Source organism: Aphelocoma coerulescens (assembly GCF_041296385.1).
Source record: "Aphelocoma coerulescens isolate FSJ_1873_10779 chromosome Z unlocalized genomic scaffold, UR_Acoe_1.0 ChrZ, whole genome shotgun sequence".
Taxonomy (NCBI): Eukaryota; Metazoa; Chordata; class Aves; order Passeriformes; family Corvidae; genus Aphelocoma; species Aphelocoma coerulescens.
Genome location: NW_027184085.1, coordinates 49,825,869 through 49,853,669, shown reverse-complemented (window position 1 = coordinate 49,853,669; position 27,801 = coordinate 49,825,869). Strand labels below are relative to the sequence as shown.

Here is a 27,801-nt window from a genome sequence, read left to right as displayed (position 1 = left end):
TATGCTAATGCTCAGATGAAGCATAATAAGCAGCCTCAAACTGGAACTTATATAATCCATCTGCCTTTTTCTCTAAAGACAACAAATGTCTTTCACTGGTCTTACATTTTGGGAGGTTAGAAACAATGTATTTCTTTATCAGGTGCCCCACTGTACAAACAAAAAAGACATATAGAATCACAAAATCATTTAGAATCATAGAATGGTTTCTTTTGGAAGGGACTGCAAAGATCCTATAAGTTCAACCACTCCACCATGGGCAGGGGTGTCAGCCACTTGATCATATTTCTGAGGGCCCCACCCAAATAGGTTTTGAACACTTCCAGGGGTAGGACACCCACAGCTTCTCTGAGCAACCTGTTCCAGTGCCTCACCACCCTCAGAGCACTCTCTGCCTGTCTTTGCAGAAGAGATGCTGCAGCCCTTTGATCATCTTTGTGGCCCTCCCCTGGGATAATTCTAACAGGTCCATGTCCTCCCTGTGCTGGGATCCCAGAGCTGGATGCAGTGTTCCAGGTGGGGTCTCACCAGAGCAGAGCAGAGGGGAAGAATCCCCTCCCTATCCTGTTGCCCATGCTGCTTTGGATACAGTCCACGATACAGCTGGCTTCCTGGGCTAGGAGTGTACATGGCTGGGCCACGTCCAGCTTTTTATTCACCAGAACTCCCAACTTGTTCTCCACAGGACTGCTCTTAATAAGTTCATCTCCCAGTCCGTGCTTGTGCTTGGGATTACCACAACCCAGGTACAGCGCTCTGCACTTAGAGTTTTTTAACTTCATGAGGTTCTTGAAGACCCACTTCTCCAGCTTGTCCAGGCTGCCCTGGATGGCATCCCTTCCTTCTCTTGTGCCCACTGCACCACTCAGCTTCATGTCCTCTGCAAACTTGCTGAGCGTGTGTTTGATACCACTGTCCGGGTCATTGATGACAATACTGAAGAGCACTGGTCCCAGGACAGAGCCCTGAGGGACAGCACTTGTCACCAGCCTCTGCCTGGACATAGAGCCATTAACCACAACTCTCTGTCTGTGTCCATTGATCCAATTCCTTATCCACAGAATAGCGCACCCTTCAAATCCATGCCTCTTCAGTCTGGATAATGATGTTGTGTGGGACAACATCAAAGGCCTTGCAGAAATCTAGATGGCATTTTAAAGTTTAGAGTGGAAAAGACCTTTAAGATTGAGTCCAGCTGTTCACACAACACTGCCAAGTCCATGAATAAATCATGTCCTAAGTGCCACACCTATATGACTTATGTATACTTCCAGGTGTGGTGACTTAACCACTTTCCTGGACAGCCTGTTCTGATGCTTGACAACCCTTTTGGAGAAGACTTTTTTTTCTAATATGCAATCTAAACTTACCCTCGCAAAATTTGAAGCTGTTTCTTCTAGTCCTATCAATTGTTATTTGGGAGAAGAGACTGACACTGAACAGTTGCTCATAAATCATTCTTTTTTGAAAAAGTTATGAGCCGGAACTCTCTCTTCCTGCACTACATTAATGTAACTATAGACAGTGTGCTTAGTTCAACTTAAGATATGACCACTTCTAAGCTGAGATGTAAAAATGTGGCATGTGAATATTCTTAACCTATTTCAGTTGGAAAGTGTAATTGATTAGTTTAAATTGCCTTTATATTTTATTAACTATGATTTCAGACAAGGTATTACTATTTAACTAAATACAAAATGAATGGAGAGGGCCCTAGAAATCCAGCTAACAGAATGATATGTGATCTATTTTTTAGTATTGTTAAAATGAAAAAATTAAAATATTCCTATCCCTTTCTTACAATGGTTGTGCTGTCACTCCCTGTAATATTTTAACAGAGGATAAGATCCTACAATTTATATGCTAAATGGAGGAATCTTGAATAGTTGTAATTATTGTTCACTGATAATAAAAGAGAGAAGTAGGAAATCCTGTTGGTTATTACACAAATCCAAACAGATTAACAGCATATCATATGAACTAAAAACCCCAGGGGAACAAATACTTAAGTTTCTATTTCAAAGTGTCATTCTAATAAAATCGAGGGTAAAAGCCTCAAGACCTATGCATCATGATATCTGAGAGTCTCATTAAAAGATGGTATAGAAGTAGGAAATGTGTCAGGCTTGATATGAAAAAATATACTACTTAAAGATATTAATGCACATGTATCAATATGAAAAAAAAAAAGTTACAGATTTAACAAAAAACACCCAATCAATAAAAATCGGTATGAATTAAATGGTTTTTGAACCCAGGGTGTTCCTATTTTTTTTAAATTTATAGCTAAGGAATGCTAACTCCACTGTTTGTCTTTTCTCTGAGTGGATACTTCTACAATTTATTTTCATTTAAGGAGTTAACAACTTCAGTAACCTGTATTACTAAGATACCTGAAAGCTACTAAATGTATTATCTACAAACACTGGAATTGTGCATTGAATTATACAAGTTGTATAAATTTTATCTACATTTCTGTGAGGTACTGAAACATTAATGGTTAATGGTTAATGACTCAAACAATTGTCAATGTGCAAAAGCAGTGGGTGCTTTGCTGAGGCCAGGTTTGCATCCCTTGCCCCCAAAAGAAGGGAAGGAGGAGAGTTTTTTGTGTGGTAGTGAAACCTCTGAGCTGCATCAGACAGAGCAGAGGAACACCCACCACTGGAGGCCACAAGCTGGGTTTTGATCCAGGTAAGGGAGAAGGCAAATAAGAGGCAGACCATGCTGAGGCACCACAGTGCTTTTTATCATGCCAGTGTCCTCCCTCACACTACTGGCTCAGGTGTAAAACTCCCTGGGGAGGTACTGGGACATTCTAATCTGCTGCAAGAGAGCTACTAACAAGAACCTAAGTTACCCTTGTCTCCAGGGGCAGGTCTTATCAGTTTCAGAAATGGAATTTCTTATTCTCCAGTGTTCTTAATGAATTAAAAAGTTGTCACCTGTGCTGTTTTTCTTCCTAGAGCTTTATATATTCAAAGACGATTATGGTCTGTGTTACATTGCAAATCAGTAAAATTTTCATTCCATTTAAGTGGCAAGGTTTTGACATTTGTGAAGCTCCAGGAGTAGCCTCTCTGAGTAGAAACCAAGGCTGCCAATGCAGAACTCTGCCTGTTCCCACAGACTGCAGAGCAGACCAGTCCCTGGTCTTGCCTCTGTGATAACACCTATAAGACAGAGTAAAAAAAGAATCCTGCAGACAAATTGTGAAAAAGAGGAGTGAGAAAATGTGAAAGAGCCCTGTAGGCTGCAAGGTCAGGGAATGAGAGGGAGGAAGGGATGCTCCAGGTGCCAGAAAAAAAATTCCTGTCAGCTCCTAGAAAAGATGATGGTGATGCAAGTTGTTCTCCTGCAGACCATGAAGGCCCACAGTGGAGTAGATATTCACCTTCAGCCCGTGAAGGACTCCATGCAGGGTTACGCCTGAAGGAGGCTGTGCAGAAAGCTCATGCTGGATCATGTTTCTGGCAGGAGCTGCAGCCTGTGGAGAAGAGTCCATACAGGAGCAGGGCTTCTGACAGAAGTTGTGGCTGGTGGGGGGTCCTTTCTGGAGCAGTCCAGTTCTGAAGGACTCTATTCTGTGGAGAGGATTCACACTGGAACAGTTCTGAAAGAACGGCATTCTGTGGTGAGGATATCCCATGCTGAAACACATGAACAATGCAAAGAAGCAAAAATGACAAAGTATCATGGACTAATCTCCATTCCCCATCTGGCTGCACCACTCAGAGAGGAGGCAAAAGAATTGGGAATAGAGGAGTGAAGTTGAGCCTGGGAAGAAGCAGGGGTGGGTGAGGAATGGAGAGAGAGGGACAGGGGTTTTAGCTTTGTCTTTGTTTATCACTATTCTACTCTATTTAAAATTTTCAATATAGAAAATCAGTCTTCTACAGGTTGAATCTGTTTTGCCCAAGACGGTAACTGGTAAGTGATCTACCTGTGCTTGTATCAACCTATGAGTTTTTACATTTTCTTCTTCTGTTTTGTCCTCTTGAGGAGACGGAGTCTGGGAATGCCTGGGTGGACATCAGTCATCCAGACCACATCAACTCACAGAATGCTGCAGATTAACTTTGAGGCAACTTCCACCTTTGGAGAAGCTCCAGAGGTGCTTCTCCCCACTATGTGAAGCAGAAGTGGAAGGAAGAGAATCAGAGAGCAGATTACATTCCCAAATGCAAAAAGAAATCCAACATGCTCACCTGCTTTGCTACAGGAAAAACTACCACAAGAAAGTAAGGAAAAGATTAATGTGCTAATTTGAAGGAATTTGTTACAATGAATCATTACTTTATCTTTCAACTGCAAGCACGGGTATTACCGTGATAGTGTTGCAACACAAAAAAGGTGATGGAGGAAGTTCAAAGTTCATGTCATTGCTTAACAAAATCTATCTATACATATATATAGTCTGTAGACAGAATTTATATATATATAGTCTGTAGACAGAATTTCTAACACTGTCATGCACGCCTTTGAATGTGCTTTTTTCCATACAGTAACAATACATAAATATGTCCACACAAATATATGAAATACAGATAACACCATATAAAATGCACAATTTAGTTTCAGTTATGTTTTGAGCTAGCTCTACAGCAATAGAGGAGTATGTTATTCTCAAGATACTTTGTTTGGTCTTTCATTCCTTGAACATACCTCATTAAAGATAGGAACCTGTAATACTGAACTCTGTTAGTACAAAACATATGTTACTGTTCATAATGAATGGCTATTTGATGTGATGGCTAGCATTATCTTATTGTAGTCTATGCCTAATCAGCCCTTCCAATTTAATTGCAGCAACCCACAAAGTAAAGTAATTGTCAAGGATACAAACAGTGCCATATCCTACACTGAAGTTTCTGGAAACATCAGCTGAATATTATTTGAATGTCTGGAACATAAATAGTTGAAAAAATATTGTTGTTCAATGTACTTCATATATAATACCTTACGCATTAATGTCTTACAACGTCTTACAGCCTTGATCTTAACTTCCACAATTAAGAGACATGTTTAATAATGTTAATGACACACATATTTCCCTGACTTAATAAGTTTCAACCAAAAATTTTGCACTGCAATATTAATAATTGAGTTATTATTATTACTATAATAATAATAGTAATAATAATAATAATAATTATTATTATTTCAGCTTTTTTCAGGAAGTTATTTTCACTCACAAAACTTTGGAACACTGAATTTTCTATGAGATACATGGAATTTCACTTGTCAAGATACAGAGATTGCAAAGGACATTTTAAAGGTGATTTTATTTTATGACCGTATATTAGAAAATTTCCATTCTACATCCTGACTTTTTTTAGGAAGAAAGAATGGGGTATTATTCAATAGACTTGGACAGCTCATCTGAAGCTGCTAAATTGTATCATTTCCAATGTTCATTTAGAGAGTTCTTAAAATACATACTATTTATTTGACAGACCATGAGATATTGTGCTTATCTTCTTTAGGAGGTTTATATCTCAATGTATGCTGGCTGCTAAGTGTATTTGCTTTGACAATCTGTATTGAACTGTCCCCAACTAGAATAGCACCATCAAGCTGCATCACACTGAGGCCGTTGTTTGTTCATTCCCATCTCATCACAGGATGATGCTCTTGTAGTCTCAGACGTGTGCAAATAAATGTTTTCTTTACAGTGCCACAACAGATCAGCTGATAAGAGCAGAAAAGAAAAATCTCATAAAACTTGGAACTATAAAATAGTAGAATTGTAAAGAAAGAAAGTTCAAAGTGCCATTTGAATTTGACAAAATCCTCAGACAATCAAAATACAACCTGAACCATTGTTATGTACAGAAACACCTGTGAAAAAGAATGGACCTTTTTTAAATGTGCCTATGGTAGCATAAAAATCTAACCCAACAGGATAATCTAAGAAAAAGGAGGAATAAGAAGAGACCTTTATATAAATGTTTATGTACCCACACTTTGCATAGCAAAGGGTTGGGAACTAGAAGGAATGACTCAAATAACTTGGCATTTCCCTTGACACAGTGATCCATCTTTTTGTTTCTTTTATTTTTTCCCTTATTTCCAATTTATCTATTTCTGGGAAATGATGAACATTTAAAGGAGTTCACAGATTTTAAAAATACTTGAAAAATATTAAAAGAATGTTAAGATTCAGGGCCTTGATTGTTAATCCAATCTAGATTGGATATTTTCTGCTTTTCATCTGCCCCTTGACTTGTGACTGGGAAGACTTTATTCAAGAAGTCACAGTGTTATGTGTGTTTAGCTTCTCTTGTCAGCAACAGGATACTTGTGTTGATACACTCAGATGTCTCTAAGCCTTTCTCCATACTTGTCTCATCTTTGTCTCATCTTTTTGTGAGATACTCTGTAATGAAACAATTTTTGTAACTTTCCCTAGGAGCTCATTTTTCTTTATTAGGGAGCATGGTGGCATTTGGTACATTTGATTTCCTTTGTTGGCCTGCTGAAATTGCTAGACGATTGAAATTTATTGACTGATGAGGTGATAAAATGATGAATAGAAGGATAAAACCTGAGAGATAGAAGCTGAGTTAGAGAAATAAAGTTCAGAAGAAGTGACTTTGTTTTTAATTGAAACATAAATTTTAGAAACAGCATTATGAGATTCCATTTCTACAAATGCTTGTGGGGGTGAGTTTTAAGAGGCAAAAGCTTTCTATATTGACCCATTCTGGGCTGATAGGGCCCATTGTGTGAAGCTGTATTTAAGCAATCTAAGGGCAGTAAAGACCCAGTGGGGAGGACCACTCATAGTGCAAAGCAGAGAAACAGACTGTTCCAATATGCACCACTGCCAACACAATTTGCTTACATCATAAGATATCAGATGTAGAGAAATCTGGTAAAGGACTGAAATGGCAAAGAAGAGTAGAAAAGAAAAGAAAAAAGAGAAAGAAATCATCCTTGATTTTCCAGTGAGATAGTATACTTATTAAAGGATCAGTATATTGTAAGTCACATTCCCACAATGTTTACACAGGAAAAGCAACACTTTCTTTTTCTCAGAGGTCTACTGAATACTCTTTCCCCACTTTAACTATGCAAACAGATTTTCCCTATAGGAATTTAAAAAATTATTATAATTCTAGTGAAATTAATCACCTGACTTCAAATGGAAAGAGAAGAAGATTTATAGAAACTTGTTTTCATTCAGGAAGTGTTTTGCTTTATAGCACCAAAAATCTAAAGATGTGACTAACAATAAAAGACAATTAAAATAAAAAATGCAAAGGATTAAAGATTAATTTTTTTTGCGTTCTAATTCTTAAGACACAATCTTTTAAGTACCTTTCTCTACCACTACGCATCACAGAATACCTTAGATAGAAAGGAACATTTTCTTTTCAAGTATTTCCATGTCTTAGGAGCCTTTTTATTCCAGTAAGACAACATTCTCTAAATTAAATTAAGGAAATCACATGTAACTTAAGAGAATCATTAAAAATGCCTGGTTTCAAAAAAAGGAAAAAAATCAGATGAAGAAAAATCAAAGAGAAGCAAACTTGTAGTAACAGGTTTGAGTCTGTCTAGCTCAAAATATCCTCAGTAAATCACAGGAGCATTCAAAAACTTGATCAGCTCATCCCTGAACTCCCAGATATGCTCACTTCTTGCTTCGTTTTGTAAGTTGACTACTGTAAACCGCCTTAGATTAACTTGGGAGCTATCAGTCTATTGCACATCCATAATAGCCCTGAAGGAAAGACGTGGTATTATTATCCGTCACTGAAAGCCTCCAGATCTAAAACACACAATTGTCCCGAGGTCTTTTCAGAAAGCACAGTATAGTTAGCTAGTTTACATAGCATATTCAGCTTTTGTTGTGAACAGCAAATGAAAAGCTTTCATGATATGAACTCACCAAATTTTGGAACGTTTTCATTTTTTGTTAATACTCATGGAAATATTCTGAGCTTGTCATGTGTATTTGTATTATATTTAAATTTCTGATATGCAGAAACTTTAAAAGGTAAACACTATTTGTTGAAAACAGAACAAGATAGACTGGGATAAACTTGTTGAAATCATTTTATAACCATATCATAAGAGGCTAAAAACAGCACTGAAATATCCTGACAGACTTTACTTCTCATACACTTGCAATACCACCATTAAATCAAAGTAAAAACCAAAACAAAACAGAAAACAAGTTTTGCCTGCAAGAAGTCCCACAGTAAACCACTAAAAATAGTGCCTTATTTTTACTGTGCAAGGAACTGCTCTAAGCTTCCATGCACTGAAGAGAGTCTCTTACATAAATATTTGAGCTGTTCTTTAGATGACGAGGATTGCCCTTGTTCTCCCTCCAGTCTCTAAAAGAGCACTGGGCCTTGATAGGATATCAAGTGCCACCATGCAAAATTTGAGGGGAAAATAGCAAGATCTTGATTTGGCAATTAATTTTCCCACTGCTTCTTGAAGATTTTTTTGTAAGTTCATTGGCTAGTAATGCAATCTAAGACATTTGAGAAAGGATTTCTCCCACCAGTTGTCTGTAGAGCTCCTAATTTTTTGGCCCATTTTTTTCAGCCAGCAGAGTATCATGGATGACTGGAAACAGTTTATCCTTTGATGAAAATGGTGAAAGGTTTGAACCCTTATTGAGATAACAAATGTAACAAGAGTTTAAGTATACTTAGTTTTTACAGTACAGACCACAAAAAGACTACTACAAATAAGAGAGAGCAGAGAGAAAAAGTAGTATTTTCTGAAAGGCAAAATAAGAATGTCATGTGCCTTTTGTTTCTTGTGTTCCACATGCTACACAATTCCAAAGCTTTGAGCTATGATTGATAGTGTTATCAGTGTTGACTTCTATTTAATAGCTAACCTTTCAATTAAATACTACAAACAATTTCTTTTAAAAACGGATAAAAATCTGAGTCTTAAAGAGATAAATATTAGTGAAGCATAAAGAATCCTGATGCAACAGTGACTCCAACTTCCCATTAATATCATCACAATAAAACTACCATGAGAAATACAAACATACGAGAAGAATATTTTAAAAGGCTGCAGATTTCTATAAGAAAATAATGTGAAACTAGAAACACTATCCAATATATAATGTTATTTTAAACAGTTTTCTTTTTTCTCACTACATATCAGCATGAAAATTCCCCAGTTGTGATGGGGATGATGAGTTGCAACACTGTGTTTACGAAATTGTTAGTCATCTTATTTCAGTCATTTGTTCACATTTTTTTCCCCTTTATTTTTTTTAGTTTTTTAGTTCAACGTCAAAAAACGCAATCTGTTAAAAATCTACTAATTAAATTCCTAGTTTCGACTTCAGAGAATAATTCTGTTGCAGCAGTAAGTGGTCAATAACATTTACTTTTCCCAACTGTTACAAAAATAATTCTGCCGCAAATACCTTTTCCTGAAAACAGGCAGAGTGCAATGGTAGTGCAGCTATGAAATACATACAGATATCGCTGACCTGCATCTATATGAGTGTACACCAAACCTAGAACTCTAAAGAAATTAATTTGAAGACAGTTTTTCTGTACTTCTGTTTGGGCTGTCTTTTACCCATGAGGTCATGTCTGGAGGTTGTACAGTTCAGATCACAAGGTACGGTGCCACTGAACACACTGCCGTAATGTTTCCTGAGCCTAACTGTGTATTTGTATGGTACAACTCACATTAGCATAAGCTTGGAATTTGTTCACCAGTATCTACTGCTGCCCTAGACGCACTTCAGGACAGTTTTGAATAACTGTGGAAAATAAAATATTACTCCTTATTCTTTACAAGTTAAAAATGATCCGTAAGTTGGTAGAGTCTCAGCTTAGCACATCATGTTGATTCATAGGCTTAGTTTTTATCAGAGTGCCATGTTCCTGCATAGCTTTTAAGACTTTGACTTTAAAAGATAAAAGCTACAGCAACATACAGAAAAAAAGAAACAAAACCGTTCATGCTTTTCTCCCTCTCTTGTGAAACATCCATCAAAATCAGACAAGACCGACAGACTTTTGGTAATGTTTTAATGTGTCCCTACCACATTGCTTTATGTTAGGTCAATTGGTTTCTACAGATTGTTCTAAAGAATGAGATGGATTGTTTAAACAGGAGTCTTAGAGATGAAAGAGAATTCTCAGTATCTAATAATAAAATAAACATTGCAGTAAAACAAAGAGGCAATCAGCCCTATAAGTCATGCACCTAACAACCTTAAAATATAACTTCCATAGATTCCACTAATCTCTGTTAACTTAATTATTTACATTTTTTTTCATTCTTCTCAGAGTGGTTATATGCTGTTGGGTGTAGAGATTCTTCCTGCTATCACAATGCAAGGAAATAACTCAGCCTCCTTTTGTCAAAAACATGCTTTCTGTAAAGAAAACAATTTACTGCACAAAATAAAGGGCTGCTCAGAACCAACATTGTAATGGCCATTTTCATTTGTGATTGTGAAACAGAGATTTTTTTTTGGTGGAGAGAGTAGTGAGATAGGACTTGCAATTGAAAAAAGCCTGAAAACTGTCAATAAAGAAACCCCTATTTCAGTAGACTTACCTGTTTAATGCTTTTAAAAGTCCAACACTTCCTCTTTACCCCACAAATCTTTTAGCCACTGGGTAAAGTCAAAATACTGCATTTGATCATAATAATCCCAACCTCTCATGGACAACAGCATCTCTCATGACACCACACTCAGAATGCTTAAACTGGACCTGGAAAACACAGATATTCTTACATTCTTATCGAAATATACTCAGCCATGTCTTAGGGTAAGGAAACATGAGCACTTTATCAATGACTATGTTATAAAGGAGTATGAAGCCATAAATATCACTTGGTAAACAAGACGGGGACTGAGAAGCTCATGTTCCAGACAATGTGTTTTAGCTGAGTATATGCAGTTCAATTGCAATTATTGACCCATTAAAACTGTCAGGAATAATAAATAGTATTTATCTGCTTTAAAAAAATTGCAGATTTTCAGACATAGACTTGTAAGTCTTTTCTCATTTGAATTTCAAAATTAATAACTTCTTTTGAACCAAACAGAATCTTATCTGAGAAAGGTCATGGAAAGGTTTCAGTACAAGTATAGCTAGTTGTTCCATGAGAGCTTGCTGAGTACCATTTTGCTCAGTATCTTTAAAAGGAAAATGTAACATGCAACTGGATGATGCAATGCAAACTCATACCAATAAGCACGCTCCTATCTTTACTAAGTAAAACAAGCAAAGAATTCAGGTGGCATATTGATAGATGGTTATAATGTTTATCTAGCACTCTGCTTCTGTATAGTTGTAATATTTCTTGAAAAAATTTTTTACCATTTACCAGTACCTTTCAGTAATTCACAGAATCACAGAATCACTTCTGCTAAAGGAACCCATGAGCAGTGCCCCTTAGAAAATTACTTTTGAAGTCAGTGGGTCACTTTTTAAGCACCACCTCCTAAGGGCACAGTAAAAGACAATTCCAAAATGTCAGAAATCAAGTAAGCAGGACAAAAGGCCAGCCTGGGATCTTCTTTTGGAGATAAGGCAAAAAAAGGAAGGTGTATGTGGGAGCAAGGTCAAGTGATCTGGGAGGAATACAGAGGTGCTGCTCACCATTGTAGGGAGAAAATTCATTCAAAAATAGTTATAGAGCTGACTGATTTCATCACAAAGTCTCTCTTGATTTTTTGAATGGTCTTGGGTATCTAGAGAGGTCCTAGCTGACAGGAAGCTGAGGAATGTTGTTCTAATTTTGAAAAAGGCAGAGAAGAATGAGCTTGTAAAATACAGGCCTGTCAATCTCACTTCACTGCCTGGTAAGGCTATGAAGAAGATTATTCTGGGAGATATTGAAAAACACCTGAATGACACCTGAATGACAGCACAGTAGCCACCATTGCTTCTTGAGTAGAAAGCCCTGCTTATCAAACCCTTTTTCTTTTTATGACAAGGTAACCCAACTAGTTGATCACGGGAAGCCAGTTGATGTAATCTTTTTGGATTTCAGTAAAGCTTTTGATACTCTCACAGAAACCTTCTGGACAAAATGTCCAGTGTTCAGGTGGATAAACACATCATGTGAGCAACTTGCTCACAGGTCAGGCACGAAGGATTGCAGTGAATGGGGTAACATCAGACTGAGGAACTGTCACCGATGGGCTCCCTCCTCAACCCTGTGCTCTTCAACATGTTCATTAATTGCCTGGACACAGGACTAGAAGGGATAGTAAGTAAGTTTGCAGATGACACATAATTGGGTGCGGCTGCTGACTCTCTCCAAGGCAGGGAAAGCCCACAGAGGGACCTGGACAAATGAGAAGGCTGGGCAATTGCCAGCCATATGAAGTTCAACAAGGGCAAGTGCCACATTCTGCATGTGGGACAGGGCAATCATGGATGTATGTACACACTGGGGAATAAGATGCTGGAAAGCAGTGCCACAGAAAGGGACCTGGGGGTCCTGGTCAGTGGCAAGTTGAACGTGAGCCAGCAGTGCCCTGGCAGCCAGGAGAGCCACCCATGTCCTGGGGTGCATCAGGCACAGCATCACCAGCCAGGCAAGGGAGGGGATTGTCCCACTCTGCTCTGCACTGGGGCAGCCTCACCTCGAGTGCTGGGGGCAGGTCTGGGTGCCACAACACAGAAAAGCCATGGAGCTGTTAGAGAGTGTCCAAAGGAGGGCACGAGGATGGTGAAGGGCCTTGTGGGGAAGCCGTGTGAGGAGTGGCTGAGGTCACTTGGTCTGTTCAGCCTGGAGAAGAGGGGACTGAGGGGAGACCTCACTGCAGTTACAACTTCCTTGTGAGGGGAAGAGGAGGGGCAGGCACTGATCTCTCCTCTGTGGTGACAGTGACAGGACCCAAGGGAATGGCCTGAAGTTGTGTCAGGGAGGTTTAGGTTGGATATCAGGAAAAGATTTTTCACTCAGAGGGTGTTTGGGCACCCGAAAGAGCTCCCCAGGGAAGCGGTCACAGCACTGAGCCTGACAGAGGTCAAGAAGTGTTTGGACAGTGCTCTCAGGCACATGGTGTAATTCTTGAAGATGGTGCTGTGCAGGGCCAGGAGTTGGCCTTTGATGATCTTTGTGGGTCTCTTCCAACTTGTCATATTCTGTGATTCTTTGATTTATGTTGGAAAAGACGTCTAAAATCATTGAGTCCAACCTTTGACTGATCTAGACCATACCACTAAGTTCCATGTCCAGTCATTTCTCGAATATCTGCAGGGATAGTGGCTCCACCACTGCCCTGGGCAGTCAGTTCCAATGCTTACCAACCCTTTCCATGATGCCCAAAATGAACCTTACCTCATTCAGTACGGACAGGCTATGTCCTCTTGTCCTGTTACTGGTTTCCTGGGATAAGAGGCCAAGCCCTATCTTTCCATGAATTTCCTTTCATGTACTTGAAGAGAATTGTAAGGTCTCCCCTGAGCTTTCATTTCTCTAGGGTAAACAACTCCTACTCCCTCAGTCACTCCTAACATGACTTACAGTTCAAGTGGATACTTCTGTTACATTCTAGATGGTTTTTTTTTCAGAGTTTAAACTATAGTGCACCTACCTCTTTCACTAAAAGGATGAATAATGTAGATGAGATGAGTTTACTTAATAAAGCTATTTTACCATTTTTTCTCTGTCACTGAAAGGTTTAGACCAATGCACAGATATCACAGAGAATACCAAAAGGCACACAGATAATGGTCAGTTCATCCAGTAGCTACACTGATCTGTGCTTTCCTTAAGAGACCCAATTTGTTGTTTCAGTCCCTGTTGAAATGTAAAGAGCACTACTCCTAAACATCTCAAAAATTCTGTATGTTCCCATTCCACAAATGTTGAATATGGTTTTAACAGAGAGCAGGAAAATACATGCACAGAGGTGAGTGTTAGTTCCATACATATGTATGTAAGGTAAAAAAGAAAATATTCAATCCCCATTAAGAAATGTCTGAAAGAAAATGACAGTAAATTTAGTTTTGCAAGGTATTTCAGAAGTTGACATATAGTATGGCTTCCCAACAAATCAAAGTTTTTAGCCTGCAACAACTGAACTGAGTGGATCAAAAGAGAAACTGTTGTTCAGCTTTCATCAGTCATTAGCAGATGTTCTAAAAGTTGCACAACCAGAAAATATTTCTGAAAGACGGACAAGATTGCACTTAGCCCAGTTTGGAAGTGAGAGTTCAGTGCATCTGAAGCATGATGAAACACCATGAAAAACAAAGTTTCCAAGCGTAAAAAATTTATCATTCATGACTTCAAATGGAAGAGCAACCATATCTATTGTTTTAGGAATCTGCTGGACGAAACGACCCGGAATTACAGCATTATCTTTCATCATACACAGGTGAGATTACTGCAGGAAAAGTTAAAGATTGATGGAACATACTTTGACAATAAACTGAATACGTTGCATTGAGATGCTGATGGATTTTTTTAATCTAATACAGTCACTAATCAGTCACTGATTGATGTGTGGGTCTCCATGCTTAAACACAGAACTGAATTTTACTGAGATTGAGGAAGGAACACACTAATATGTATCAGAATAAATCTATTATGGAAATCAAAATATATAGGAAAGGATGCTTTTACTTTATTTGGGATTTCCATTGTGACACCTCTGATGGAGCACCAAGAGAGTTTTCTCCAGAAGCATAATATCATAGACACATAAAGGTGTATAAACAAAGAGTAAAGGTTTTAGGAGTATCTTCCAGAAATGCACTGGAAAATTTTATTAAATTGTTGTTATAAAATTCTCATAATATGTCAGATTGTGTATGGTCAAAGTTAAATACTCCAAATATTTATCTAAAATTATGTGATATTTTTGCATCTTACACTGAAAGAAATTAACTAAGATTTCAGATTTGGATGCATCAGGATTGTATGACCAACTTTGATCTTTAATGTAAGTGACAAAGACAGAAGACAATATAATCGAGGGATAAATCTGCTGGATAAAGGTTGAGATCTCCAGAAATTAGTATTTGATAATAGCATAGACAGAGAGCACTCCTGAGTCAGAAAAAGGGAAACTGGGCTAAAATGGTTAAGTCAAGTACTGATGCCTGACCTTGACCACTTCTCTAAAGTGACAGACAGCATAGAGAACAGAAATTCTCAGTTCCCTTGAAGTTGAAAATAAAGCTTAAAACTAACGATCAAATTAGATGAAAGAACATAAAAGTAGACATACAGGATGCTAAATTTAGCTGGAATCAGTGGATAAACAGATAATGAGGGACCTAAGAGGTTTTTGGGGCAAAATTATGTAACAAGAAGCAACAGCGCATCCCCTAAGAAAAGTTCAAGGCAGGGCCACTTACAGTTTTGGGGGCCTCAGTGAATACAACCACCAGAAACTCTTTTAGATGACCCGCTAAGACCACAGAAGGAATTTCAGTAAGGGGTTGAGGCATGTAAATCAGTGCTAGGAAAAGTGATGTTCATCTATTAGCTAAGAAGTATGTCATAATGAATGTGTATGATCCAAGTGGAATAAATACCCTCTTGTAAAATTTCATGACACACATTTGATAGAGGAAAATCCTCCAAATGTATCCAGCACTGTAATAAAGAATTCCTCCTTTCTAATACTTCATATTTTGTTAGAAAGTATATTCTCTGGCCAATTTTGGTGTCAGAAGAAAAAGAAAACTGCTTAAAATTAGAACAGTCAAGAGCAGAAAAAGTAGACAGAAATGGTACCTAACACAGTGAGGGTAGGTACCTGTCTCTAAATACCAACAAATGGAGCAAAAGAAAAAATTCCCACTAATATGATAACCCAAATTCACACATTTGTGCTAACAAATGGAGATCACCTGTTAGTTCAGGATACCACAGAGGAAGATCCCTCCTTCAAGAATGCTCCAAAGCCACCTTTCACTGCAGTGGAGGGTGAAACACGGGAAGACAAAGACAAAGACTACGGAGTAGACTGTGTACAAGCAAACACTGGGTGAGAGGCATCAAGAGATTTTAAGGATGAAGAGTTGAATATGTGGCAACAGGTGGCTTTGCACAATCTCCTATAAATAATATAGTACTGAAGACAGAGCACGAAAAAAAAGTGGGAGAAAAGATATGTTTGATCCCATTTTTTGCTGGTTTTGGCTGGGGTGGGGTTAGTTTTCTCCCTAGTAACTAGTATGGGGCTTTGCATTTGTTCTGGAAACAATATTTCTAACACAGGGATATTTTTGCTACTGCTGAGCAATGCTATGACAGACACAAGGCCTTTGTTGCTCCTCACCTATGCCACTGGTGAGGAGGTTGAGTAGTGCGCAGGAAGTTGGCAGGTGACACAGCTGAGAAAGCTGACCCCAACTGACCCAAGGGATATCCCATACCACATGGCATCAGGCTCAGCATATAAAGCTGGAGGGAAAAAAGGAAGGGGAGGAGATGTTTGGAGTGATGATGTTTGTCTGCTCAATTCTACGTTAGGCATGATGGAGCCCTGCTTTCCTGGAGATGGCTGAACAGCTGCCTGTGGATGGGAAGTAGTAAAGGATTTCCCTGTTTTGCTTTCCTTTACCTATTGAACTGTCTTTTTCTTAACCCACAAAAGTTTATTCACTTTTACCCTTCAGGAGGGAGTGCACAAGTAGCTGTCTGGGGCTTAGTTGCCAGTCAGGATTAAACCATGATATCTGACAATTCTGTTTCATAAGTCAGACCCACCATAAAAATCAATGGAGCAGAAGGATACCAACACAAAATCCAACAAGAATAAATGAGGAGGTGAGGTCTGTAGAGAAGTCCCAAGAAAGAAATATTGAGCAACAAAGAGAAACAATGTGATGAGAATTCAAATGGATTTATATCAATTAATTAAGAATCAACACAAAGTGGAGAAGAGGGGAAACAAAAGAACAAACTATCTGTGATTGCACTTGTGCATATACTTTCTGGTAATTCTAGAAAAACCAACTCACCTAGCATAGGATTCAAATTTTGTGCTCATCCCAGGTGCTGAAAATAGGTTATACCTTGATTACTCAATAAGTTATAATTTTTCAGAAAATGAAAGGCTCAACGCTGATAATAGCCTCTGCCTGTCAGTAATTTTTGACTCAGAATCCATGGTAGAGCTTTAGATCTGGAGAGCTCATAAATGAAATTTAGATCACTTTCAACAGTAAAAGCAAATAATTTATTATTTAGGAATTACTTTTCTTGTCCTCTTCTGAAGAGTTCTTTTACCAGACCCACTTGTATTCAATGCCATTTTTTTCCTTACATTTTTTTGGGAAAAGGTGATTGATTTTCAAGGATGACCTCCTCCAGACTTAGGGGTGGTCCACCACTGCATACAGAAGTTAAGAAGAGTCCACCTTCAGTAATCTGAGGATTATAAAAAGCAGGAAGGAGTGATTGATACATCAGATGGATCTACTGCCATTTAGAGGGCATCAACAGGCTGGAATAATGCGTCAACAGGAACTTCATGAAACTCAGTAAAGGGACATACAAACCCCTGTATCTGGGGAGGAATGACACAGCCAGCACAAGTGCATGATGCAGGTTGACTGGCTGGAAACCAGATCTGCAGAGAAGAACCTGGAGTTCCTGGGAGACAAGCTGACCATATTCCAGCATGTTGCAGCAAAGAGGGTCTGCATTAGGAGACATTGCAGATCGAGGCATCTGGTCCTTTCCCTCTGCTCAGACCTTGTGGGACAGACTGAGAGGGCTGTGCACAGCTCTGCCCTCTCCAAAACAAGTGACATGAACACACTAAAGCAGCTTCAGCACAGGGCCACAAAGATAATGGGCTGGAGCTTGTCTTACGTGAGGAGTGACTGGCAGTGGCTGGGACTCTCCAGCATGGAGAAAAAAGCCTTTGGAGAATTTTATCAATGTGTATAAATACATATCAGGAGCAATTGAAGAAGATGAAGTTAAATTCTTTGCAGTAGTGCCAAGTGGCAAGACAAGAGACAACCGCAAACTGAAATAAATGAAATCCTGTCTGAACCTAAGAAAATAATTTTTAGTGTGATGTTGTTTGAACACTGGAGTAGGTTCACCAGGAGATTTTGGAGTTTTCATCCTTGGAGATATTAAAAATGTGACTGTACACAGTCCTAAGTTACCTACTCTAGCTTATTCTGCTTTGAGCAAGGGCACTGAACTTGACTATCTCCAGAGATGCTTGCCGCACTCATCCATTCTGTTATTCCATGAAGTCCTATAGAATGGTTCAAAGAACACAAAAATCTTTAACAGCTTCTGTTTACTTCACAATACTTTGAGATGTATCAATGTAAACTCTGTTATAATAGCATATTGTTTTACAACAGTAAAAAGAGAGAATGTTTATTTTGTCTTTACTCTGCTAAGACAGTGGGTTTAGTGCAAGAATACTAGCTGCGACTTTTGAAGTAATACACATTCATCAAAACTGGCACTTAAATAAAGAATCTGCACAAGAAGGACATATCTAACCTCCCAGAACCCTATTTAAGTAGACAGTTTTAATATTTAACATCAATTTCATTCTCTACTTGTTCATTTTTACCATTATTGCAGTACAATTTTTGAAAGTGAACTGAGGTAACACTGGAGAGAAAGTAAGGCTAAATTCTGGAATACTTTTAAAAGCATAATGCCACAGAACAAACACCTAAGTGTGCTCCTTCTGTGCTAGCAGAATCACACAAGCAAGGCATGAAAAATAAGCCTATACATTCTGTTGCTTTTCCACGACTGAAAACAAAATAAACGAAGTGGCTACATTTTGCACTTTCTTCGTTCAGGGATTTTTTATTGAAGCAGAATCCAATTTCCATACATGAGAGGCTTCATGATATTACTAGTGACAGGACTCTGCCATTTCTTTACACCTTGGGAGCTTACACTCTGTGATGGCCTGAAATTCCACTCAGGTTTGAGAATTACACTGCTAATTGCAGTATTAGCATTTTGCTAGTCTTGCTTAGCAATTTCATGACTATGCCTAGGTCTCAAAGAAGAAAGAAATGAAAGATGTGGAGAACTGCTCTTTGGCTCGTTCTGTGTAAACTCTGGGGATATATTAATCTCTCACTCTATTTTTTGTCATAATTTTTTTAGTAGTCCTAATGGAAAAAGAGGGCACCATAACAGGAGTTTCATGCTGTATCAAACATCATATCCATAAATGGTATGGACCATTAACTGACCCAAGGGTTTAACATTTAAATCAAGAGTTCAGACAAAGGGTGGGGAAAAAGAGCTGGCTGAGATAAAAGAACACAGATCCAATATAATATCAGTTCTGATGACTTGTTTTAAATGTTGTTTCTGGATTTTCAGACCTTTCAGTGGGTTTGTGACAGAGTGATTGCAGAGGTAGCAGAGTGGCAAAACAAAGAAGAAAGTTGAAAGGTACTTGGGACAAAGAGTGGGAACTTTCAGAAGAGAAAATATTGTGATGGTGCCATCACAATCTCTTTTCACAGGTTTGGAGGTCTTTTTGGAGCTACAGTGTAGGGTGAAACAAAAGTTAATGTTGTAAACAAGACCTCAACCATAATTCAGCAACAGACTGGATCCCAGCAAATGGACCAGTTTGTTTTCAAGGATTCAAAGGATATTAAAAATCTTCACTATTCTCTAACTCTACTGTAATCTACCTGAAGAAGAAGAAAAATGTGAGAAGGAAGGAAGGAAGGCAGGAATGTGGGAAGGCAGGAAGGAAGGAAGGGTGGAAGGGCACCAAACCACTGTTGCGTTTTAACCCCAGTTGGCAACTAAACATCACATAGCCTCATTTTCAATTCTTAACTAATTTTTGAGAGTGTAATTTCTTTTTTTCCCTTTCCCTTTCCTTCTTTAATTTTTATTTTCCTATCCTCAGTGTTGCATCTAGCACCTTATTTTATAAATAATGATGTTCTCAAACGAGTTACAGGAACATGACCTTTGATACACAATCAATCAAAATGAAGGCTCAGTAAAGAAAAAATTAATATAATCATGCAGACATTACATTTTTCTTTCTTTTTCAGATTTCATTATTAAGAATGTAAGTCACAAAACAGAACAGAACTTATCAGTTCATAAATTTGTTAAAGCTATTTCATTTATTTAAGAGTGACAACATATATGACCTGTGATCCACTTGCCAGCCAAAAAGACAAAATACACATACATCCCACCTTTTCCATATAGAAAAAAAGAAAATTCTTAACATTTGCAAACATAAGATTAAAGAATTTAATTTTTAACTCTCTTGCAACATAAACACAAATAGTAATAGAAGACATACTCAGATCAAGTAGTTTTACTAAGGGAATTACAAATAACATACCTTAAGACTTAGTGGGTTCAAGTCCTGGAGACAATCACTGCACCTTTGAAAATAAAATTTATCTGTTAAAATTATTGCAACTAATTTAGTTTAGGATAAAAATTCCTGTCCCCTGAAATCTTGTATTTAGCACACTTTTCAAGCTTCCTTGGTACCTAGTATCATGCTCCTGTCTGATTTCCAGCTACCTTCAAGAGATGAGTGCAATTTGTTCAGTCCCTCAGTCCCTCAGTTCAGTGCGTTTTCCAAAAAGAAGGTTCACCGTACTATACAGTCCTCCCCAGCCCAGTTTCCCTTCCTGGATTTCTGTTCATTTTGTGTTATGAAGCCTACCAAGAAACCTTTCTAAAGCAACTATTTTATGAAGTGGGTATGAACTGTATTTTGTAGTCCCTCTGCAGCACTGTTAACTGCAGCAGCAGTTAACCAACAAACTGTTCAAGAATAAATACTAATCTCATAGATGACAGAAAGAAAATACCTGGCACCAACCTCTTACTCAGCTTTTTTAGAATGACGGAGAATGTAATGACTTTTAGTTTACCAATACTAGTGTCAGCACACTGGACAAAGCAGATAGGCAGAGAACTGGGAACCGTTTATTTTACCAAGGAATACCTTGGTAAGCTTTTTCTCATCCTAACTTTTGTTTTGCACATGTTATGTGAATGACGTCATACTCTCTCCTACTCTGCTGTGGAAGAACCATTGGAACATATCCTTTGCTTCTCTATTTGTGCAGTGATTTCAGAAAAGTAATAAAAATTTATAGTATTTAAGTATCTTACCCCTTGAGTTCAAGATATCAAAGCCCCATTGACAAACAGACAATGAAAGCATTATTATTTTCTGAGAGAAGAATACTCCTATGGTAGCATGTCCTTACCATCCCTTGTTCTACCCTAGATATATATTTACAAATGTATACTTATACTATTATAAATCTATATAGACATGTTTATGTATGTATATAGCATCGACATATATTCTTTTAAATACTGCCTGAAAATATTTTATTCCTCATCCCTTTGAAAATGTCTTAATTCATAAAACATTGGACTTGCCACATCCAATTTTCTGTAAGTGTGAATTTACCTGCCACATTTGAAATATGATAAAGCTATAGCCCAAGTACTCTACTGTTACTCTACTGCAGAGTTTGCCTTATTATAATATAGATAGTAGAACCATCCTATTCACCTTAATTTCATAGATTTATATGTTTTATAGAAAAATACACAGTTTATGGGGATGATCCAAGATATTTCCTTTATGTTCATGTCATTAAATGATCTCTGTAAAAACCATCACAGTGGTGTAAGAATCAGAGTAACCCTGTTGCTAAAGCTGTTTTTTTATTGGTTAGAACAAGGAAAAGTGTATTTCCCCACCTTTAACAACTTGATTTGTGTCTTATTAGAGATAAGTTCTGATCTTTTGGTGTACCAAAATTTTTCTCATTAAGCGTATCTTTGTGTGTACAGATCAACATGCCACCATTTATTTCATTTTAAAGACACTGAAACCATTGACAAACATTTTCAATTTCATTAATCTGCATATAAAAAAGTAAATTTAGATAAGTATTGTTGCAGAAAAATAAAATTTTAAAAAACCAAACCTAAACCGAAAAACCCCACCCAAAGCTAAAATTTGGTTATTTGAATTAATCATCTTCAAAATAAACCTGAAAAAAATGCATTAATTTCAAGGAAGCAGATCTTCCTTCTAAGTGGAATGCTTCAGGTAAACACACTGATGGTTTTTGGACCAGTATGAAAAAATGCCCTCCAGCTATGAAAAATAGAAAGCATTTGAAGAATATAAGTTTTTAGCTGTAATTCCTACTTAATAGAATACATAAGTCTCTAACACCTCATAAACAGAGAACTTACTGTGTTACCAAGCTTTCTTTCTGCTGTACATATTACAGGCTTTCTGATTTTAAGTCCATATTCCCAAACAGATCTTTGCTAATGTTCTCTTCAAAAATTCCACAACTCTTATTTCATGATACTATACACGAAATGCTTTTCAATCATTCAGACTGACATGGTGGTTTAGACTTCAGCTGATGTAACAGCTAATGTTAAAAATATCACCAACTTGATTTGTACTTAGCTGAAGTCAATAGAGATAAAGGTTACCAGTGACCTCACAAGTCCAATTACTGTATTTTTGACAATAATGTATTTCCTGGATTGTTGACACAGCCACATTGCAGTCAAGACTATCAGCTCCATTAATCACTGATGCAAAAGTAGATGACTTCCTTCAGTGATGACTACTCTACATTTCACTAAAGAACACCATTTGTTAAAATTTACATATATTCTGAAACATTTATTTGATTAAAAAACCCCCACAACTTTCATATGCTTAGAACAATCTCACAAGAGACCAACATACTTCACGCACCTAGTCAATTTATTTTATCTCAAGAACCAATTAATTCAGTTTCTGGCACAGTTTGTTCAAATGCAAAAATAGAAATCCTGATTTGTAAAACAAATAGGTACATATATCAACACATCAGGTGCTGGGATTAGTTTACTCCAACGAGCAATAGACTATGAATTGGATTTTCTTTTTTCTGTTAATTATGACCAAATACCTCTTTGAAACAAAATGATGCCAGTGATGTAGTTGAGACAGCTTAGTGTCAATGACAGAACAAGATGCACCATGACGAATCATAAAATATTCAAAGTATGACTATTCAGTTGCTGAAAAATTTCCAGCCTATGTTGTTAGGCAGAATTTTCTGTCAAGGATTGTCAGGTTATAGTTCTAGCATCCCCAGCTTTAAAGGAGCCCTCATTCTCTGCTGAAAGAGCAGCCTTTTGCCACAAAGTTGCCATTTTGCTGATCCTCTGAAAATCTGGCAAAAGTGGTCAAGTTACAAGGGTTGTATGCATACACAGTAGAGTGAAGGGGAAAATCAAACTGTAGCTGCTCAGAATTGGTAATTTGTGACCAAGGAATGACCTGGCAGGGAGGACAAGAAGGTCCAACAGTGAAAGAGCTTGAACTGGTTGGACATAGTTTCCCTTGGGAATGAAGCATGTTGCAGAGCTGTCTCGCAACAATCCATCACTCATGGACATGAGTGTTCAAATGCCAGAGGCCACCTTTGGGCAGCAGAACTGGGATGGGGAATGGATCCAGTGCTGGGCTGATGTTCGCGCGACTGGTACCGCCGCGTGTGTATGTAACGAATTGACTCCTGCTGCGCCTCTGCAGACTCTACAGAGAACAGCCTACGGTGATAAGACTGTCCAGTGCATTGTACATTAAATCTTTTATATTTAAGCACAAACCTGTGTTTAACTCAGCTCAAGGCATGCAGTAAATTTTCCACAACAAGAGTCTTGTGAGTTAATGGTTAAAAACATACAGATTCCACCTGCACAATTGACCAGATTGTAAACATGATATTTCCACAAAAAGGATGGGTTTATCTCACCCACATTTATAACATAAACCTGGTTTTAATTTGATTATGAAGCTCTTGGAAGTTTCAAGCACACTACAGATCACTATTGGGGTGTTCTGTGAATATTTATAAAACATTTTGGATTGAATTGTCCCATATAAAATGAAAATATAGTATGTAATCAGGTAAGTACACTGTATGCATATTATTGTATGTACCAGAAGGACAATTTCTCTTAACATAACCGATAGACCTTGCTTTCTACACTGTAAACAATGGAGAATCACCCAGCCTGAAACAGTCAGGGAATGATCTATAAAAATAAATTTCCTTAACTGAAAACGATTAGGAATGTAATACTGAGGGCACAGTTCTCACAATAACTAAGAGGTAATTACTTAGCTTGTTCTGTATCTGATAGACAAAGACTTTGAAAGAAAATTAAATCACTGATTTCTTGTCCTAGAGTTAGATGCCAAATGAGATCATATAATTACAGATGAATGAATTTTTTTATATAAGATCATGTCTAGCATGCTCTCTTGGTTTGAGATAAATTTGGAGGAAAACATCTGAAATGAACATCCCTCTGTTAGAAGGCAGATTTCAGCAGCCCCTCCCCCACCAGGTTTGGAAAGAAATTCCTCAGAGGAAAGTGAAAAAAACGATTTATTTAACAAGCAGGGGCATGCAGGCACAGAAAAAAAGAATGAATAATGTTAAATAATAAAACCTATCGCTGTGGAGAAGACCTTGGAAGATTCAGAGCTCTTTGTAGGTGTGGCTCTGCCCTCTCCAGAGCTGGGGTTCAGCGTGGGCCCCTCTGGGCTGCAGTGTGGGCTCTCCTGGTGATGTTCTGGTGTTGCTGAACAGTCCAGAAGAGAAGAAGAAGAAGCCAAAGTCCCAGGGAAAAAAAAAAAAAACCTTCTTGCCTCAGCTAGCAGGCTAGCTAAAAAGCAAAGAAGTTTAACTCTCTGTTTCCTGAGAAACAGAGCTGAAAGCTGGGAAAAAACAGCAGGAAGGTGCTTTCCTTGGCTCTGTAGCAGCAGGAATGCAGGGGAGTGTGTGTCCTTGAGCACAAACAACTCTGAAAAATTTGCCTGGCTTCTCTGCCCCCTCTCCTGAGAAACAGCCTAAAGACACAGGAAAGCACAGGATTCATGTCTGGCACAGGGCAGATGATAGGGAAGACAGTATCATACAGTGACCTCAGAACACATGCAGATTGCAAAAGCAAGGAAAAACAGAATCTTGTATGTTTACTTCAAGGAATAACAGTGGAGATTCACTTTGAGCACTCAAAGGCTGATAAAGTCTTGCAGCTATAGGAAGATGAAAATTATTCAGCCTCAATGACCTAATCTACATCCATAGGAAAATTTCACATGAAGTTAAGCATGCATCACCAGGACCCTTTTTCAGGAATTAACATCACAACCACAGAAGGAATGCACTGATGGCAGAATGTGCTTCAGGAAGGTACATAACAAGTAGATTCCCATGCTGGTCACATCACATCCCTTTTCATACTGTCCTGCCTTAAATAGCATTAGTTCCTTAAATGTCTTTACCCATACAAAAGGCTCCATCACTTCTTCATTCTTAGTGGCATAGTCACATTTTTCACTGACAGCTGCTTCTCGTATTTTAAAAGACCTTTAGAATGACAGTCTGGTTGTTATATGAACATGTACATTTCTTGACATGAGGTTGAGAACAATGTAACTAACCTGTCGCTACTAAATGGAAAAAAAAGGCTATGTTCATCTACCTCCACTACACCTAAAAATTTCCATCTTTCACCAGGAAAATTGAGTCTGCTTAGTCCTTGATATGCTACAGATGGATTTCTCCTAAGTTAATAATAGCATTAATACTGAAAAGCCAAGACTTACCTTAGCGCTGGCAACTTTGCATTTAAGTCAAAGTTATGGAAAATGAGAGCAATGAGCCTCATGGAACTCAAAAAGCATAACCATAATAGTAGCAGAAAATGAAGCAAAGTCAAATGCATGAGAAAAACGGTAAAACTTTTGAAATCCACAATTTTGTTAGAACGTGGTATGCCACTATGAACAATTATAGTTCTATGGAAATTTTTTGAGAGGACAGTGACTGAAATTTTGCTTAATTTCTCCTAAATTTTGTCTTGGTCATAGCCACAAAACAACACCTGAGGACCAAATGACGGGCAGGCCAATTTCTCTTTTGCTGTCTGTATTGTGCACAGTGTTACTATGACTGTTTAATAAAATCAGCTACCTCCCCTGCTCACCAGTGCACGCATAGCAGTGCATTTCAGCAGCTAGATATCAATACATTCAGGGAGGATAAAAGCCTTTTGTGCATACAGGTATCCCTTACAGACAATAAGCTTTAGATCTTCATAAAATGACAGCAGGATCTTGCAGCAAAGTGTGAGAGGTAAGGGCTGTATTTGTGTGAAGGAGCTGCACTAGGTAGAAGATGCTCACAGTGCCACACACAGGATCTCATTGCTACAGTCAGATTGCACAATGCTCTGTAGCGGAAACTGTTTCTTACGGCATCTGGTCTTTTCTTATATTTTCTCTTTTAAATAAAATAAAATCTAATTTCTTTTCCTCATGCAGTATTATGGACAATACAAGGCCATCATAAATGGCATCCATTATAAAGATTTTACATAATACTCTTCAGCTATTTTTGAGAATGTTTTTACCAGAATAATTTAACTGTAACTGAAAATACCTCATTGAACGAGGAATTTGGAGGAGGGCAATAAATAAATTTCCATAAACTGTAGTATCCTACACATCTTAAGCTGGTGCAAGTAAAGATAAGAAACTAGAAAATAAGTGTGCCAAAAATGCAGTTAAAAAAGGTTTATTTGAGGTGGCAAGTTGTAACGATTCCCTACTGACCTTTAATTTACACATTCTGCTAACACCTCATACCAGGTCAGTTTAAACTATTCAAAAGGAATCCACTGTACATTTCTTGCCCCTTTAATCATCCCAGGATTCAAGTAATCCATTTGGATTACTTGCTGGCCACTGTGATAGGAAGTAAAATATGCTATTTATGTTGCAAATTAAAAGACTGCCATAGCCATAGCAATGGTCTCAAATGGAGATATTCCTGTTACTTACCAATTTACATCATTTGAGAGATCAGTAAAGCCTCGAAACGCAGCTGTTTCTAGGATATCTTTGTAATTCTGTTTCTACAAGTTCTGTCAGAAACACATTCTGCTCAGTTGAATCAGAGCTTGACAGGCAGCAACACATGCTTTGAGACTGTAAGAAATACTAAAATTTAGAACTACCAAATACTTGCTTTCTTGTCGATATGAATCTTCTCACAGTATGTGAAAAACCACCACAAGCAACTTGATGGATTAGGGTGCAGCTGGCTTGAGAGTAAAGAAGGTTAAAGACAATGCCCTCCAGCAGCTGGTTATGAGAACAACTGTTTCAGCAGCATGTATCAGCAGGGCTAATATTTCAACTGTCCCCCCCAAAGTACAAATACAGCAATTATGCTAACAATAACTCTGCCACTCATAGGCATTCTGGTAACCTTAGTCTCTAAAGACAGTTTAGAAAGAGCTGTGTTTCAAATTCTTTTCAACCAGCAAAGAGTTCAACTAATGGGTAAAAGGATTATCAACATCCTACTTGTGTGTTCCTTTAGAATGATTTTGAGCAAATATTATTAGGAATGCCATTAGCAACGACTACCAGGGAATAATGATCCCATTCAACAATCATTTCCGGGTTTCCAAAGTTTGCTTTTTATTCTAATTTAGAATGAAAATTAAAGCTGCATAAATGTTTTCTTTTTTCAACACAGACCTCAGAGCTGAGGTCTATATTGAGTGCAAGCTGAAATTTTGCTTAGCTGTAATTGCTTATATGTGTCAATCAACAGACTGATGGCTGGCCGACAGCCTCGGTGTAAGTAGTTTAAAGCAGTCTGACTATAAATAGTTTTGCTAACTCAGATCAATCTCTCCACCTTTTATCTCTCCAAATCAACAGAAGAGGAATATGAATATGGGTTACTCACACCTCAG

At 37.9% G+C, this 27,801-nt stretch overlaps 1 protein-coding gene across 8 annotated transcripts in view; it reads right to left on the bottom strand.

The window, feature by feature from the left end:
• The window catches only part of LINGO2 (leucine rich repeat and Ig domain containing 2), a 512,261-nt gene that overhangs the window by 162,683 nt on the left and 321,777 nt on the right, over positions 1-27,801 (bottom strand). For 6 of the 8 annotated variants that reach the window (XR_011147766.1, XR_011147767.1, XM_069001991.1 and 3 more), the window contains one exon: positions 20,309-20,351. The gene's annotated coding sequence lies outside the window, so the exon portion shown is untranslated. Of the gene's footprint in view, positions 1-20,308; positions 20,352-24,477; positions 24,563-27,801 lie in introns of those variants that run through there. The other 2 variants (XR_011147768.1, XM_069001993.1) reach the window with 1 other exon arrangement.